The following is a 16099-nucleotide window of genomic DNA, read 5'->3' on the forward strand; positions in this document are numbered from 1 at the left end:
CTGGGGTTCTGACAGAAATTTATTTAGCAGGCTGAAACATAATCACGTGTAATTTTCCAAGTATGGGTGTTCCTTAAGCTTTCACCAACCAGAGTGTCGAGGAAAGTTTGTTGTGTGATGAAGTGACGTGCTGCAGCCCACACAGTCTCTTTCTGAATGTAAGAGAAGTGCAGGATTTATGACAGCAGCCTTATCATAGAAAATGCGACCGTAATGCAAGAATCTCTCAGCCACTAATGAATGTAAGAGCCACTGTCCTCCCCACCCCAGGCCCCGGCGCTTTGTAACCCTGGAGTTGCGGCGTGTTCTCTCCCAGTGAGAAACAGGAGCTGACAGCATCGCAGACTCAGCATCTGAGGGACACACAGACACAACAGTGGCACAGAAGCTTCAACAACCACCCAGGAAACTGTATCAACTCAAAGAAGGTAAAATGGAGCCATGGCACAGAGCTCACTTTCCCTTCTAACAAGGCTCAGAATACCCCGAACAAACGCTGAATTCTACCAATGCTCAGGGCCGCGCAAGGTGGCCACAGCGGGTCAGGAAGCAGCACTTCCGAACGGCACTGCCGTTTCAAACCCAACGAGCGACCTCTTAAGCCAGGCAGGCTGGGGGAAGAGAGGCCGATTCACACCTTCCAACCCAGACATGAGACTCGCTCATCCGCAGTCCTAACACCCACCCTGGGGCCTACGACGCCCCTTTCCAGAATAAAAGCCGACCTCAGTTCTTCCTTGCCAGCCACCTGGGAGTCGCAGACCGACTCTGCAGGACAGAAGCCCACTGGCGCTGCACCTGAAGTCAGGGGGCACTGGGTGGTAAGGGTCATGCCTGTGGGTGGCGGCAGATGACAAGCAGATGCTCAAACGTCTGCAGGACACACAGGCCCATCAAACGTGTGTGGCTCACATGTATCCTTACAGGAGTCTAGCGACTGTCTTCCGACTAGATCGCACTTCTATCACAAAATTTCTCCAAGAGGGGAAAAGTCAGACTCACAGGAGCCTTGTCATCAAGTATGTCATCTTATATCTATTTAACAAACACAACCTGCTGTTAATAAAATGAAAGACTTATCATGCCTTTCCAGAGATGTTATATTTGTATTTGCTGAGATGCTATAAAAGCAGCTCAAAGGGCTTTCGAAGGATTTGAGCAAAGCCAGCAGCAGAAACCCCAAGAGGCGAGATCGAGATCGGGGGTATGCAGAAATCCAAACAAGCCCTTCCCTTCACCGGGTGGTGTTGAAGACTAGTTATCCCCTTTCCATCTGGGACATTCAAGTACCCTGACAAATTCTGATTCCCACTGAGCTCCAGGAAACAACCAGAGGAAAGTCCAACCCCTCAGACAGGACTCAAGATAAACACCCAAGCTGTATGCATCACTTCAGCAACTCCAAAGGACTGAAAGACTTCCTGTTCAATTAAGCCCTTCATGAATCCTTCCTGCTCGAGCCCATTTTCCTGTCTGTAAACAGGAAACAATGCAGCCACAGGGCAGCTGCCTTCAGTGCGGCTCATCTCCTCCAAGAAGGCCACAGGTTTGCCTGCTGTCCCAGGTGCTGTCACAAGGCCTCCACGAGGCCAGGTTCCACTCATTTTCTCCATATGGTGCCACAAAAGAGAAGGGTGGTGAACAGACAGTAGAGAAGGAGGGAAAGAAATGGAGAGAATCCAAAGTTTCTATATGATCCTAATTAATTGGGAAAATTGGGGGTGGGGGGCGTGCCTGAGTAGAGAGAATTTAACAGATGGCAACAGAAACCTCCAATAGTAAATAAAAGGAACTGTCAACACTTATGAGCTAAAAGTTGAAAAAGTGAGTAACCCATGAGCTCTTCTTTTCAACCCCCAGCTCAAGCCTAGCTCCCAGGGTGCTCCCGCAGCAGGAAGAACCAGCGGGCGCGGTGCTGCCCGTCAGCGGGCGTGCTGCTTTCCCGTGTCCTTTCCCGTTCCACTGTGCAGCCAGGAGACGATAAACCTCTTCAACTGGCAGAACTTCCTTTCTGCTTCTTTTCAGTGTGCTACATCACCACCACAGGTGAGCCACCTCTGGAGAGAAAGAGAACCCCGAGGCTCAGTTCAAGGACATCCTTGGTGGCTCAGTGGAAGAACCCGCCTGCCGATCCTGGGGTTGGGAAGATCCACTGGAGAAGGGCATGGCCACCCAACTCCAGTATTCTTGCCTGGGAAATCCCATGGACAGAGGAGCCTGGCAGGCTACAGTCCATGGGGTTGCGAAGAGTTGGACACAACTGAGGGGCTGAGCACGCATGAGGCGCAGTTTACGGGAGGGTGCTGTGGGGATGACAGGAAGGAGGGGGTAGAGAAGAGAAAAACTGTCACATTTTCCCAAATGGTCAGAACCTGTGATGTGCTGAGGCACCATGGAAACCAACAACATCCGTCCCGTCTCTGCAACCAGATGATTAACTCAAAAGAAACAGTGCAAGCACCCCCCTGCCCCCATAGCTGGCTTTAGCAAAATGCCAGGGCTGTGAGCTGGATCGACCTGAATTCTGTTCATAAAGATGCAGGCGGCGGGCCGTAGGGGCCAGGAGGTGCAGAACTAATCACTTCAGAAGGAGTCTCTCCAGTTCCACCAGCCTAAACATGCTCTTTGATCAAAGAGCCATCGGTCTTCCACTGTGTCAATACGATGCCAAACGCCCCTGGGAAGAGCTGCAAGGCCCCACCTCCACCAATCTGTAAATGAGCCTGTAGGAGAACATTTTCAGACTCTCCCCTCCCACTCCAAAATACCCTCAGAGACAGTGATAACCACCTCACACTCAAAGACGGCCAGCAGCTGACCCTGGGAACCCACTGGTTTGCAGAAAGATGGTCAATTCACTTTCCCAGTTTAGTCCTTCAGCTGTGCTCCTCCCCAGGTTTATCTTTGTCTGTCTCCTATTTCACACAATTCCAGATATCCCAGATTTTATCCAGTGCTTTCTGAAATGGATTAGTTCATCTGAGACGCAGAGTACAGCAATCTAACTTCACAGGGGTTGTTGCTCTTCAGTTACTCAGTCACACCTGACTCTTTGTGACCCCATGGACTGCAGCACACCAGGCTTCCCTGTCCTTCACCATCTCCCAGAGTTTGCTCAAACTCATGTCCATTGAGTTAGTGACGCCATCCAACCATCTCATCCTTTGTCACCCCCTTCTCCTCCTGCCCTCTACCTTTCCCAGCATCCCAGCAACCTCCTTCCATAGAGGTTCCCCTCACAAATTACTGTTTTCTCTTTTTATGTTACACAATTTTAAACACAGAAACTGTTACATGAATTAATTCTAAAGGGAGAAACAGAATGCAGGCCTCCGTCTTCTAGATTTCCAGGAACTGGCAAACACCTTGCCTTCCACACCTGACCTCGACGTGTAGCTCTATGGAGCAGGACAACGGAAAACAGGACCTGGGCCACACCAGGCAGTCGGCCCCTACAGTAACTTCCCTCTGGGACAGAAACAGGCTTGGGAACCAATCATTCACCAGAAGAGAACTTTTCAGGAAGAAAGTACAGTTTATTCCTTCCTGACCTCCCTGCTCAAAGCAAACAACTACAAAGACAACCTCACACCCCCAGGCTTTTGGGCTGATTAGCTTCACAACAAAACAATAAAACCAGCAGGTTAGAGAGCAGAGGTGTGGGGAGCAGCCAGGCTCCCAGGGGCCCGAGGGCTGAGTGGGGGCCCTTTAGAGCCCCCAACAGCCCCAAATAGATGGGGAAACAGTGACGCTTTATTTTGGGGGGCTCCAAAATCAATGCAGATGGTGACTGCAGCCACGAAATTAAGACACTTGCTCCTTGGAAGAAAAGTTACGACCAACCTAGACAGCATATTAAAAAGCAGAGACATTACTTTGCCAACAAAGGTCTATCTAGTCAGAGCTATGGTTTTTGCAGCAGTCAAAAACCACATGCATCCACATGTATGGATGTGAGAGCTGGACTATAGAAAAGGCTGAGTGCCGAACAATTGATGCTTTTGAACTGTGGAGTTGGAGAAGACTCTCAAGAGTCCCTTGGACTGCAAGGAGATCCAACCAGTCCATCCTAAAGGAGATCAGTCCTGAACGTTCATTGGAAGGACTGATGCTGAAGCTGAAACTTCAATACTTTGGCCACCTGATGCGAAGAACTGACTCATTTGAAAAGACCCTGATATTGGGAAAGACTGAGCGTGGGAGAAGGAGACGGAAGAGGATGAGATGGTTGGATGGCATCACCGACTCAATGGACATGAGTTTGAGTAGGCTCCGGGAGTTGGTAATGGACAGGGAGGCCTGGCGTGCTGCGGTTCACAGGGTCACAAAGAGTCAGACACGACTGAGCTACTGAACTGAACTGAACAGTCCCAAAGCCTGAAGCCAGATCTTTGTGGAACTTACAGAAGGAAACAGACACAGCAGGTGAAGACTCTCAGGGCAGGAGAGCCCTCCAGAGACTCTCATCCTTCCAGGAACCTAACTCATTTTAAGTGACTCTGAAAACAAAGTACAAACACTTGACAGGGAAAAACGCCCTGAGAAAGACACGTGGCAAGGTTGGGGAGAAAAGAGATCCCTCACACACTGTCACTGGGAGAGCGAATTGGTGCACCTAACTTTGCAAAACAACACGGAGCTTCAGAATTACTAGGCGATCTAGCACTCCCACTTGTGGGTATTTACCCAAAGGAAATGAAGCCCCCATCTCAAAGAGATGCCTGCGACCCCATATTCACTGCAGCATTATTTACAGTAACAGCCAAGATGCAAAAACAAACTAAGAATCTGTTGCAGGACGAATGGATAAAGAACACACGTGCTACAAGTATACTGGAATATTATTCAGCCATAAAAAAGGAAGCCTTGCCATTTGTGATAACATGGATGATCGCCCAGGGCATCACACTAATTCAGAGAGAGAAAGAGAAACAGACACACTGTATGATCCTTACGTGTGGAATCTAAACAACCAAACTCAAAGAAACAAGAGTAGACTGGCGGGGCGGGGGGCGCCAAGGTAAAAACTTCCAGTTATAAGATGAGTAAGTTCTGGTGACCTAATGTGCACCACAGTGACTATGTTAATACTATATCATATACGTTCAAGATTAAATTAAAAGAGAATTAAAAAATGAAAGTGCATGACGCAACAGATTCACTAACTAACCTTACTGTGGTAATCATTCCATAATATATACACACCCCAGATCAGGCTGTACAATCTTGAACTCTGCACAACGTTATATGTCAATTATATCTCAATAAAGTTGGGGGAAAAGGAAAAGGAGTACGTCAAGGCTGTATACTGTCACCCTGCTTATTTAACTTATATGCAGAGTACATTATGAGAAACGCTGGGCTGGAAGAAACACAAGCTGGAATCAAGATTGCCAAGAGAAATATCAATAATCTCAGATATGCAGATGACACCACCCTTATGGCAGAAAGTGAAGAAGAACTAAAGAGCCTCTTGATGAAAGTGAAAGAGGAGAGTGAAAAAGTTGGCTTAAAGCTCAATGTTCAGAAAACTAAGATCATGGCATCTGGTCCCATCACTTCATGGGAAATAGATGAGGAAACAGTGGAAACAGTGTCAGACTTTACTTTTTTGGGCTCCAGAATCACTGCTGATGGTGACTGCAGCCATGAAATTAAAAGACGCTTACTCCTTGGAAGGAAGGTTATGGCCAACCTAGATAGCATATTTAAAAGCAGAGACATTACTTTGCCAACAAAAGTCCGTCTAGTCAAGACTATGGTTTTTCCAGTGGTCATGTATGGATGTGAGAGTTGGACGGTGAAGAAAGCTGAGCGCCGAAGAATTGATGCTTTTGAACTGTGGTGTTAGAGAAGACTCTTGCGAGTCCCTTGGACTGCAAGGAGATCCAATCAATCCATCCTAAAGGAGATCAATCCTGGGTGTTCAGTGGAGGGACTGATGTTGAAGCTGAAACTCCAATACTTTGGCCACCTCATGCGAGGAGTTGACTCATTGGAAAAGACCCTGATGCTGGGTAGGATTGGGGGCAGGAGGAGAAGGGGACGACAGAGGATGAGATGGTTGGATGGCATCACCGACTCGATGGACATGGGTTTGGGTAGACTCCGGGAGTTGGTGATGGACAGAGAGGCCTGGCGTGCTGCGATTCATAGGGTCGCAAAGAGTCGGACACAACTGAGCGACTGAACTGAACTGAAGTTGGGGGTGGGGGGCAGGGAGAAAGAGACAGGACAGGACCTGATGACTAACATTCAAATGTAACCTAACATCCCAGAAATTTAAAATAAACTAGCCAGAATGAAAGATTTAACTTGGTATTAAATCAAGCATTTTTCTATTAAAACAAACCCAAATCTATTTATGGAGCAGAAAGAAAAAATTTAAGACAGACCACAAAATGTCAAAGTAATGTCCCAGATACAGAAAGCTGAGGAACTCTGTTCTCTTGTTGCCCATCCATCTTCTCATGGCCCCCAAAGAGATGAGGAAACAGTGGTTCAAGACAAGTTATTTGGTGACCTGAACAGGATTAAGCCACTACTGAATACTCTTAGAGAACGCACAATAACATTTTGTCAAAATACTTGAATTAACAGCCCATGGAATGCACATAATGGAATTTTGAGGCACTTGGATAAATGAATGGGTTCACTGCCTGCTGAGGGGCAGGAAGCGGGAAGGAGCCTCTGTTGTCATGGTGACTGTAAACCAATGCATTCCTTTCCACACTTGACAGTGGTTAAAATAAACACAGATGAGAACTGACCCTATTTGCCCTTGCAAGAATTCTGTGACATTCCCTCTCCCCAGTCATCTCCTCCGGGGAACTGCTCCACCCCACTCTCTGTGCACACTTGCCTGCAGGCACTACCGCTCCCAAAAAGAAACCCGAGAGCCAAAAACACAACAATATCATTTAAAAAGATAAAGCCACTGAGAAAACGGAAATGAGAACATCAGTATATAGAACTGCCTTTCACGGCAAACATGACTAGAAGCATGAATTCTGTGCTCCAAGGGACAGCAACAGGGTTAGTTAGTGTCATCTCTCCTCTGATCTAAAACACAACATGTTTTGTAAGACACAGAAACTGTTGGGACAGTGAATGGTGGAGACAGACTTATGGAGGTGTGTGTGTTTTACGGGCAGATTCACCCACTGGGTATAAATTAAATTAAATCCTGTGCAAGCTGGAACGTGTGGAATCAGGACGAGAACAAGAGGTGCGCTGGCACCTCCGTGTGTACATATTCTCACCCCCAATCCACCACTCTCGTGCACACACACATTCACACACAGGCCCTGGAAGGGCTGCGGGGAAAAGGCTTGCTAGAATCATGACAACAGGGATGGGACAGATATCGCACTGTCTGACTGGCAGCCAGACGCCACGCATGAATGCTAAGTAGGAAACAAAAGAAGAAGTCGGCTGCAGGAACACAGGGGTGGTGGTAGTTTTGGGGCTCAGTCATGTCCAACTCTTTGTGACCCCATGGGCTTCGAAGCCCACAAGGCTCCTCTGTCCATGGCATTTCCCAGGCAAGAATATTGGATTGGGTTGCCATTTCCTCCTCCAGGGGATTGAACCCATGTCTCCTGCATTGGCAGGCGCAGAGACTTTATGTGGCTCTCCACAGCAAGTACCTCCATTATTCCAACACTTCGGCTCTCTTACCACTGAGCCACCGGGGAAGCCTGCAGGGACAAAGAACTGTTTCCAAATTTTCCTCTCCATGGCCCAGAAACAAGAGCAGAAAACACCTACCGACCTCATACCGTGCCATCAGTACAGGTGCATCTACCAGGCCAAAGGGAGCATCACCCACTGTGCCCACAGGGAGCTGGGACCATCCGACAGATAGGAAACCGAAGCTAGCCCGTGACAAGCCCTGGCAAAGGCGATCCAGGACGCAATCACTCTGTCCACTTTGTGTGCGGATGTTAGTCACTCAGTCATGTCCAACTCTTTGCGGCTCCATGGACTACAGTACACCAGGCTCCTCTGTCCATAGAATTCACCAGGCAAGCATACTGAAGCAGGTTGCCATTTCCTCCTCCAGGGGATCTTCCTGGCCCAGGGATCGAACCTGGATCTCCCACATTGTGCGCAGATTCTTTACCATCTAAGCCACCAGGGAAGCCCATTGTCCACTTTGGTGAGTTTTTTTGTAGCAGGAAAACACTTCCACTCAGTATGCCCTCAGGTAGGGCACACATACCGCATAGAAACAACTACCTAAAGTCACATTGCACCAGGAAAAAAAAAAAAGAGGTGGGGGTGGGGAAGAGGTAGTGTGCAGCCAGCGACCTGTCTATAAATAATTTCAAATAAACCGCAAGGGAAGGAACGACATCACAGTTCTGTTTCTGCATAAGACAGATGAACAAACTGAGGAAGTAAGTGTCTGGAGACATATCAAGACAAAGACCTCAAAAGACGTCATCTCAAGCAGGCACGGCAAGAGCGGCTAAGGCCCCAACTTTTTCTATAAAGGGAAAAAGAGGGCAGAAAGACGAATTCAGACCACGCTGCACCCACAGGGCTGAGTAAAGGTTTGTTCAAAGGTGAACCCAAAGCAGAAAACAAGATGATCACAGCTCACCAAAGGAAAGAAAAATCCAATTCCCTGCAATTCCTACCTAAAGGAGTCACAAACTACCAAGTGGTGACCAGGGAGAATACGGCTGAGAGATCAAGTCTTTCTCCCAGATTTCTGAACCGTGGGCTTCACCTCTGGCCTTTCACACAGCAACTCTACAGAGAACAGTTATTTACTATTTGCTGAAGGACAGTAATATGTCAGGAGCTTTAAACCATGGACAGCATCTAGCCCAGTGGCTATCAGACTGATCCGCCGGCCAGCAGCAGGAGAATCGCCTGCGAACTCATTGCAAAACCTCAGACCAATGGAATCAGAAACCGGTGGGGGAGGAGTGAGACACTCAACAAGCTGTTTCAACAAGTCCTCCAGGTGGTTTCCTACACACTTAGGTGGGTTAGAGCCAGCCCTGTAAGGTACTGTGGTCACCACTGATCAGACAATGAAAGGGAGGCACAGAGACTTCACGTGGCTGTCGACAGCAAGTATCTCCATTATTCCAACACTTCGGCTCTCTCCACTGCACCATGCTACAGGGGAATCCTGTCGGTGGTACTGGACACAAAGGCCCGTTTAACTGGTGAGGTAGCTGGAGTCAAAGATCTACTTCCTATTTTAAATGAACAAGACTAGATTGAGTCCAAAGTGATTTTAATTCTGGATGTGCCTTCTCACTCGTTGATAAACTCTACGTTCAAAGGTAGCTCCATAAATGGATACTGCTCCCAGCGAGGTTAGCCTGCCTACCTAGCCAGGCGTGCCTGGGAACAGGGTCCTGACGGCTTTTATTTGCTAAGAGAAGTGTGTCCCTTCCCACTGGCATGTGTGGCTACTGGCTCAAGGGGCTTTCAACAAAAGCAGTTTCTAGGTTTCTAGATTAAGGACCAACAATGGAGACAGAATCTCTCTGGGAAACCCGTGGGTGTCACTCTCCAGACTGACATCTCTAAGTCCCTTCATTTCTCACATTGCTTCAGTGAAAAAGAAAATTATACTGTTCGTCTTCAATACCTCCTTTGTGTACAAATTTCATTGTTTTAAGTATGAATTTTAAAGTATCTGTCTGGACAAACACAATAGAGTGATGAAGATGGGCAAGAGCAAGTATCTATCCTCAAACTGCTGACATACTGAAGCGTGTCCTGTTCATCTGAGAGGGCCTCCCGAATGGCTCAGCAAGTAAAGAATCCGCCTGCAAGGCAGGTGGGTTCCATCCCTGAGTCAGGAAGATCCCCTGGAGAAGGGACTGGCTACCCACTCCAGTACTCTTGCCTGGGAAATCCCACGGACAGAGGAGCCTGGCAGCCTATAGTCCATGGGGTTGCAAAGAGTGAGACATGACTGAGCAACTAAGCATACATGCCCACCTGAGGCTTGAGCAGAGAAATCTGAGCAAGGGAAAGCGCTTGTTTGCACCACAGGTAGTAGGCATAGAGGTGGCGGCAGTGATGGAAAGGGCCCCAGAAGGCAGGTATGAGCACGCCTTCCCCGTGCTTGCTGGCATCACCTGCCACGACCTTCAGAACACAGAGGCCTCCAGCACTGAGAGAAAGCTGCATGGCCTCGCCCTACTTTCGCTTCAAAAACAGCCCGAACTCAGGGCAGGAGGGTACCTTTCAGGAGACACACAGAATCCAGCTGTATGGACAAGATCAATGGACATTTTGAGTCACTTCTAAATCAATGCAAACATTACTAGACATTCTCACCATGAGGATTCCCAGTGCTTAGTCCTTCCTGAGCCTTAGATTCCTCATCTGAGGCCCAGGATGATCTGACATTCAGATGATCCAGAAGGGCTCTATTTACCCCAGCCTCGTTCCATGAGACTGGACGGCAGGAGGCCTGAGAAATGAAGAATCAGGGGAGATGTTACAGCCAAAGAGCTCCAACCCCTCCAAAGGGGAATAACTACAAGCTCCAGAAAGGCCAAGTGCCAGTCCGCATTACACAACGGCATTTGCCAGAACAGCAAGCCGACTACAGTACAAACGGTCTGCAGGCTGTCACAATGGGTGCCAATGTAGTTGTTGGGGGGCAGAGGAACAGGCTGAACAAATTTGCAATTATGTTCTAGAGAAAAAAGGACTGAAAACAGCATGTATTTTCAAACTGCTAGCTCCCATCATGCACAGGTCCAAGATAACGGGGGAGAAACAACGAGGGTAATCATAAAGTACTCCCCTCCCCACAAGACTGGTCTGAATTGTGCCCATGGTTACCTGAAGCTTCCTCTACAGACCATTACTTTCCCAAGAGGCTACAACAGCCACAGTGGGCTCTGGCTTGGAAAGAAGGCCCAGGAATCCTATCATTTCCAGATAAGCAGGCAATGACAAAAACTGCCTTCCCGCGAGATAACCACCAATAACCACCAAATGAATTTACATCAGAAAACATCAGAGCCAATGCCTGCTTCATGTTATTTTTTAGTTATATTATCAGAGAACAACTTACTTGACTCAGTAAAGCACCTGGCCTATTATACTGTTATATACTCCACGAAGAATGTGCTATGAAAAAGTACTTGCTATGAAAGAAGCAACATCTCAAAAACTTCTCCATTCATCTCCAAGTATGTCTGAAACCAAGCATGAACAATAGGACAGGGATTCATTTTTAAGACCTAGCTCTTGTTTTCCTTTTAAAGGTTTTCAGTCTCTCTACATTTTATAAATGGTAAACACCAGGAATTAACATTAATGCCAATTCTATGTAAGTGAAGCTTTCTATAAAGTGATGATATGCACTACTAAATCTTTACAGAGTAAATTTTCTTCAAAAACTACACTTCTAGAACACAAATAGACAGAAGGTTAAGTCTTCTTTGACCTCTGGGAAAACCAAGACGGAAGAGGATAACAGGGTTAGGAAAAGCCAGGTATATTTATCACCATCACTGAGAGAATGCTTACTATCATGGAATTCGATGATCCAGTGAAGTATCTTAAAATACTAAAGATACTAGAAAACAGTAGTCAACACTAAGCTAGAACCACAGGGCCTTCAGACAAGAAGGCATTTTGCCCCTTCACTTGGCATCACCAATTAACAACTGCTGGCGGAAATGCAGCCACCAAAATACTGTAGTAATCTGAGAACCTGCCATGAAAGCAGAAGTTAAGGTGCTTGCTTATATCCTCATCAGAGGTCACAAGAGAGGCTCCGAGGAGTCATTTTTACAAGTTATAGTTCAGTTTCTGTATAGACAGGTGTAGAATTTTGGACCCAAGAGATGTTACAGAACCAGAGGAGCAAAAAGAAGGGATGAGAAACAAGTTGGAAGGGTACAAAATAGTATACTACTACCACAAACCATTGTAGTGTGCTCTAGTCTTTCCTAACCCTTTAAAACAAAACAAATACATATGGGCAATACTTCAGACACACACAAGACAGAAACAGACACAAATACACACACCTACCTTCCAATATGCTGAGAGGACATGAAAGATCTGGATAATCTAAACAGGAAAATATGCTCCCCGAATAGAACAACTCCTTTAGGAAGATTCCCTTTCCATACACTCTATTTGGCTACTCTTAAGAATGTGTTTACCTTCACAAAAACAGACAAACATACCAGACACTCCGCCAGCCATTGGGGATACACAGGGGATACACAGACAAACAAGAATGGGCCCATCTGCGGGGAGCCGAGGGCCAAACCGTTTGAAAGCCTGAACGTTGAGTGAGTGCAGCAAGACAGCAAAGACCCCCCGTGCCCACCCCACCCCCACCCAGGCAACACCTCGGGTGGTTGCTGCTGGGACCACACTCATCCTCCAGGATGGGCTCTGAGCTAGTGGGAGAAGCTCTCAAGACATTTGAGGAGGCTTACATTCTGGAAAGATTCTGTTTCCAGATCAATGCAACTGACCCTAATTTCTTGCCTCATATTTACCTAATTCTGGGGGGGGGGGGGGGTAAAGCCCCATCTATAATTATGATCTCTTCTTTAAATTTCTGAATTTCTCTTAGCAGAAATGAACCAAAAGCTTGTTGCTGACAAGTCACTGACATTGCTGTCTTCCCTCCTTGGTCTGTATTTGTGAATCCCTCCAGCTGAGGGTCCCTACCCAGTCAATTCCACCCTCCAAATGAAGGGGAAGGAAGTTAGGAGGGGAAGCATAAGGGGGGGGGGGGGTGTGTGTGACAAGAACACGCTATTCTCATCTCAGTCGCAACAATGTGCACTGCTTTTAATTGAGCTGCTAAGCAGCCAAGTAAGGTGCTGACATCAAGGAATGTTCTGCATAAAAAGCCGTGTCTGACAACCCCTGCACAAGCACTCACGTGTGAACCACAAGTGACACTGATGGCTGTCACCCCCTTTGCAAACGAGGTGGCTCCAAACCCAGCACCTAGTGCCTTTCATGTGAGACGTCTGGAACCAGCGTCTCCTTGCTTGCTCTCAATTTCATCAAGGACGACTTATGAACTGATAAGGCGTTTCTGGGAGGGACAGATACCACTGAAAAGATCAGGGGCGTTTATATTTGCCCTTTGGGGGTAATAAGAGGCAAGGAGGACAAAAGCACGTGACAGAGATGTTCCTATTGAAAATAGGTGGAAGAGCGTCCCTAGAAGAGGAAGGAAGGAAACTGGTACCCAGTTTCCGTGGCAACCACAAAGCATGCTAGACCATCATTTGCATGGGAGGTGGAAGTGATATCCGAGCAATCAGATCTCCGAGGTAACAGATAAAGGAAATGGCCACAGCCGTAATAAAACTGCCTCAAATGAAGTTCTACCATTTTTCTTAAAAGAAATAAATGAGACAGAAACCTGTGTGCTTACCAGGAACCTCAAGCAAATTCTGGAGCAGCTGCCCGTTCCCACAAGTACCTAAAGACCTGTCCTGGGCAACAACTAATGACCAATTAAATCAAAAGGGTCTTGTCCATCTCTAATCCTGCAGAGGACAAACATGCTCTGCGGCAGCCTCTGTGTTCCCATTCCTTCCTTGACACCGAGGCCCACGTGAACTGACCTCTCAGGAGAGAGGTGCGCTTATGCACAAGAATTAAGCATCTACGAAGACGCCTCTACACTGAATGCCTTTCTAGCAGGAAAAATAATGAGTTAAGGAAAGAGGGGCCAAGTTTCACTAATGAAAAAGCTTAATACACAGTTCTAGGAAGGTAGTTAGCATTTGCATGTGTGCTAAGTCATGTCTGACTCTTTTTGTGACCCCATGGATGGTAGCCCATCAGGCTCCTCTGACTCTTTTTGTGACCCCATGGATGGTAGCCCACCAGGCTCCTCTGTTCATGGAATTTTCTACGCAAGGATACTGGAGTGCGTCGCCACTCACTTCTCCCCAGGAAGGTAAGAATTAACAGTAAATTTGAAAATAAACTGCACACTGCCAGAAAGATGTACCTCTCCCTACTTTACATTTCCACAGTTACTTACTCCAAATACAAAATGCTACCCCACCCCAAATTACCCAGGCCAGATATATGGTGCTTTAACATACGCTTAAAAGTGGAAATTCCATCATCACTTTAAAAGTTAAGAAAGGATGGAGCCAACATAAATTTATTCTATAAGTCTCCTAATCAAAACCAGAAAAAACAGCAGTATATTTCAAATACCTCCAACTCTCTTTCCGATTAGCCAAGACCCTCTTAGAGTTTATGTCAATTCTTCCTTTGGTTCAAAACAAGAAAGCGATTGCCACTGGGGTTCGTTTTGCATATTTACTAGGGCTTCCCTGATGGCTCAGCGGTAAAGAACTCGCCTGCGATGCAGGAGACCTGGGTTCCACCTGTGGGTCAGCAAGATGCCCTGGAGGTGGCGAGGACAGCGAGGCCGTGGGCTCCCTCCTCTCATCGAGAGGACCCAACACTGTCATTCAACCTGCAACCAGCTAACGTGCAATCCCCGGATCTCAGCACATCCTGGCTTAGAGGGATGAGGAGACCAGAGCTAAGGCTTCGCAGGCGCCCACCTACATTACTGTGATACATCACCGTGTTTAATTCGAAGAACCACCTGAATTGTTCCAAGGGCAAGGCTGCTTCCCTAGGCTGGTCCAAGGCGAAGCCCATCCACCCTCAGCCCACTGCACCCTCTCTGTGGGCCCGGGAAAGGTGGGGTGTGGGGTGTGGGGTGCACTCCACTCTCAGTACAGACAACTGCTTAGATCAACTACAACAGTGTCAATCCTAAGGCATCTGTAAGACAGAAAAACTGGACTGGGGCCTGATATTACCCCCACAACCACAGGAGCCCCTTCAAAATACCAACTAACCTCTTCTCTCAAACGTGTTGGTACAGAAAAGTTAGTAAGCGTTAGCACAGAAGAGTTAATACATCTTGCCCCCTCCAGCCCTCTGGTCATGTCAGTCAGATAAAGCACCAAAGCAAGCCAAGCCTTCCAGAAGCAGCCTGCTACAGAGCACAGAGACCACACGTGGTGTCAAGGCTCAGCCTCGCCCTGCTCTGCAGGTCTCCTCCACCAGCATGAAGCCCTCCACCCACCAAGCCCCGCCACATCAGCTGGGGAGTTGACTGCCCTCGGGGCACTGGGACTGTCACTCCCTGTTATCTCGGCCAAGAAGCTGGCTCCCGACACCCTCTGTCTGGAAGCTACAGGGCTGCCCCAGGAGGTCTATCTACAGCCCAACAAGAGTGAAGAGTCTACAGAAGGACAAACTAAGTGCTCGTGTCACCTTGCTGTAGGGTGGCCCAACTCTCCTAGACACCCGGTAGTGTCCCACAGACGTCAGGTCTTCCACAGCCCTCCACACGCTGCATTTGAAATGACCTGCTGCTTCTCTCTGGAATGGAGATTTCCTTCAGCAGAAAATAAGGCTGAATCTACCATCTCTGAGATCCACCTGGGACCTGGCAACAACTGGAACCTTGAAGAAATGAGTGCTCCTGGCCCTGCTTCCCTGAGATTCCCACTCCTCTGAGGGTTAAAAAGGCATCACTTTGCCCAGCCCTCAGAATCCTTCCCTGGTGGCTCAGACGGTAAAGAATCTGCCTGCAATGCAGGAGACCTGGGGTCAGTCCCTGAGTCAGGACGATCCCTGGAGAAGGAAACGGCAACCCACTCCAGTATTCTTGCCTGGAGAATCCCATGGACAGAGGCACCTGGCAGGCTACAGCCCACAGGGTCACCAAGAGTCAGACACGACTAAGTGACTAACACACACACAGCATCCTTGGGCCTCTCCAAATATTTTGAAAACAGAGCTCGTCCACCTCTCTTCATCACCAGCAGTCCATGTGGGGCTCTTCACTACTCCCCTCAAGGTACAGAAACCATCGACTGAATTAACCTGGGAGCATCATCTCTTAGCGGAGCACACCCAAGCCCTTCTCTGTGCCTCGTTTTCTCCTTCATAATATGTGAATGATGGTCAAAGACCCCTCAAAAGGAACTGCTGTTGAGAATCAAATGGACTAATACATGGAAACAATTTAGAATATTTAGAATAGTGGCCAGCACACCGTAAGTGCCACATAAATACCTGTCAC

At 47.7% G+C, this 16099-nt stretch overlaps 1 protein-coding gene across 41 annotated transcripts in view; it reads right to left on the minus strand.

Moving 5' to 3' along the window:
• Positions 1-16099, minus strand: part of JARID2 (jumonji and AT-rich interaction domain containing 2) — a 258888-nt gene that overhangs the window by 70595 nt on the left and 172194 nt on the right. The window lies entirely within an intron of this gene.

The sequence above is a fragment of the Giraffa tippelskirchi genome, chromosome 8, assembly GCF_054371585.1.
Source record: "Giraffa tippelskirchi isolate mGirTip1 chromosome 8, T2T-mGirTip1v1.2.pri, whole genome shotgun sequence".
Classification (NCBI taxonomy): Eukaryota; Metazoa; Chordata; class Mammalia; order Artiodactyla; family Giraffidae; genus Giraffa; species Giraffa tippelskirchi.